Source organism: Orycteropus afer, unplaced genomic scaffold, assembly GCF_000298275.1.
Source record: "Orycteropus afer afer isolate SDZICR_OR568_19922 unplaced genomic scaffold, OryAfe1.0 scaffold00005, whole genome shotgun sequence".
Classification (NCBI taxonomy): domain Eukaryota; kingdom Metazoa; phylum Chordata; class Mammalia; order Tubulidentata; family Orycteropodidae; genus Orycteropus; species Orycteropus afer.
The window spans coordinates 23,926,163-23,929,252 of NW_006921592.1; positions in this window are offsets into that span (position 1 = coordinate 23,926,163).

The window sequence follows — 3,090 nt, forward strand, 5'->3', positions numbered from 1 at the left end:
TTTACTCTTATTTTTTATTTAGATATATTATTTTTAAAATTGTGCAAGCTATATATCAATAGAAATATCTATTAAAGAGATCATTAGATTCTTTCTAATAAAAAATCTAGTTAGATGTAAAAAACACCTAGTTTTTACATTCAGCTTCTGCTCCTTCATGCCTTTCTTTCTACCTTCCATTTTCTACTGTTTACACTCTTCCAAGCCCTTTCATCGCCCAGGGTTGTGGTGCAATGCAGCTAGTGCAATTCTACAGTAATGTAAGGGCCTCCATGAATCAATAGTCACATCTTGCCGTAGATGGAGAGATATTAACATGTGCCTTTATAGTCAATGGAACTCTGGTGGCGCAATGCCTAAGTCTAACCAGAAGTTTAGCAGTTCAAACTCGCCAGCTGCTCTGTGGAAGGAAAAGGAGGCAATCTACTTCCATAAAGATTTACCACCTTGGAAACCCAATGTCACTAAGAGTTGGAATCGACTCAAAAGCAGTGATTTTTGTTTGTTTGTTTGTTTTTGTTTTATAATAGTGAGTTAGAAAAATCTTTCCCTGGCTTGGAGTATCACAGTTTTGTGATTATTATCTCCTCTTTAATAACATTCTGCCCTCATTGCCTTTTTGGATGGGTTCTAACTGTGCATATTTCAACAATCCAATAAGAACAAGGCACATACGCTCACTCTTAGGGAAAAATAATGAAAGAAAGAAAAGGAAAAAAAAATTATATTGCCCAGACCAAAAGCAAACTGATTTCCTACACTGGATCTCTGGATCTGTGACTTTGATGACTCAAACCAATGGCCCACTTCCTAATTTAAATGTCTTTGATATTGCCAGAGCTCTTTATTATAAGACAAAAGTAAACAATATATCAAATGTTTCTTATAAGATAAAAAGACCTATAAATGGCCGGGACAGTGGTGGTTAGTAGAAGCGTTGCCTTCCATGACAGAGCCAAGGTTCAATTCCCAGTCAACGTACCATGTGTGCAGCTATGCTCATCTGTCAGTGCAGGCTTGCGTATGGCTAAGATGCTGAACAGGTTTTAGCAGAGTATCTATGCTAAGATGCACTAGGAAGAAAGGCCTAGAGACTAACTTCTGCAAACCAGTCAGTGAAAACATTATGGATCACAATGTTCCATCCATGGGGAAGGGGTCACTGGGAATCAGGGCCAACATGACTCAGAAATCAACAGCAAACAAATGGCAGTGGTTATTATTATTAATGCATGTGTTAAGTCTCTTTCCTCACCAAGATCAGAGGATCTTCTTTCTTCTTGAATCTACTGAACCAAAGGGGGTGGGGACGGGGGGGTACTTTTAGAAGATAATGTTTTCCAGATGAAAAATGTCAAGACCAAAAATTCTATGAGTTGTTCTCTGAAATAAATAGCAACAAAAGCATCTTCAAAGAACTATCACTTCTGATAAAGCCCCTCTTCCTAAATATTGACTGGAAAACTCTTCTACTAACATAGTTATGCACCTCATATTCTTAAAACACTCACAACAAACCTATTTGTGGAGGGATAAAATGGGATGCTTAGATGAGGTTAGTGTTGGAATTATGAATTAGGATAGTAATGTCTTCCTTGACCCTATAGTGAGGGCATAGTCCTTGGCATGGAATACATATCTGATAAAAGGTTGTTCAATAAATATATATTTTATGCCAAATAATACTTAATATAACTTAAGTCCAGAAGTTTATTAATTACTTTATCATTTTAAAATACTACAAATTCTTTTCTTTAATCTCTTCTATATCTCAGACCAATACTTGCCATGTTGTTTGTTGTTGTTGTGTGCCATCAAGTCAGACCCTACTCAAGTATTTGTTGTTGTTGTTGTTGTTATGTGCTGTCGAGTCAAACCCGACTCATAGCGACCCCTCCTTGGGTTTCCGAGGCAGTATCACTACAGAACTAGGATTGCCCAACCTTCCTTCCGAGGAGTGCCTGGTGTGTTACTGGATATATTTGAAATCAATTAAGAGTAGGCACATCAGAGCTATTACAATCTGATTATTATTCTCAGTTAATTTCTTTTTTAGCTCCAAGATATTCCATTTATTGTGTTTGTGATTGATGGATGTAGAAATACTCAGAATTGAGAAATAAATTCCAGAGAAGTTGTTGCTCCTTGTGGGCAGATTTCAGGAATTCCAGTTGCCTTCGGGTTAACATGCGCTTGAAAGGCTATCTAACTCAGTGTGTAGAAAGAATTTCAGGCAAGAGTTTCCTGGAATTAAAACTCCCCTGTAAAGATGAAACTATTTGTTCCTGTCTAGAGATGATTTATATTGCCTAAGAAGTTTTTCATATGGGAAAATAGCGACCTGGAAAGAGCTCTTGGAAATAGAACCTAGTCTTGATTAAGAGTTGATATTTTATTCATCTGCATGCTTGAGAAAGGGATAAAAGTTGAGTAGCAGGCAAATGCTTTTAAAAAGTCATATAGTAAATATGCCACTTCATATAAAAATTAGAACATGGAGTAAAGTGTACAGTGAGCATATGAGTGTAGGTACACACACATATCACTCTAGGTGATTATTTAGTAGGTATGCCTGTTAATACTCCCAAGACAAAATCATTCATCTTGAAGTGGACACACAGGACAAAACCATGAAGCTGGGTATTAGGGAACTTTAGAGGCATGTCTACCCAATATCTGGACATATGTAGATACTTTGACAATATTAGGCCAGTATACATTTTGTCCTCCTGTAAATAAGATTCTTCGCAGCCATTTTGAAATTGAGGATAATCCATGAGGCTTATTGTCCCAGGGAAGGAGAGGTGGGTAGGGCCTAGAATAAAGAAATTATTGTTCAGTACCAGTTCCCAAAGTTGATTATTCTGAATTCATAGGAATATTCTTAAAAGCCAGACTCTTTTGAGATCAATTTTTTTTCTAAATTTCTCCTTATAAATCTTGTTGTGGTGGTCAGGTGCTGTTGAGTCAGTTCCAACTCATAGCAACTCTGTGTACAACAGAACGAAGCACTACCCAGTCCTGACCCATCCTCACAATCCTTGCTATGTTCAAGCACACTGCTGCAACCATTGTGTTGATCCATGCTGC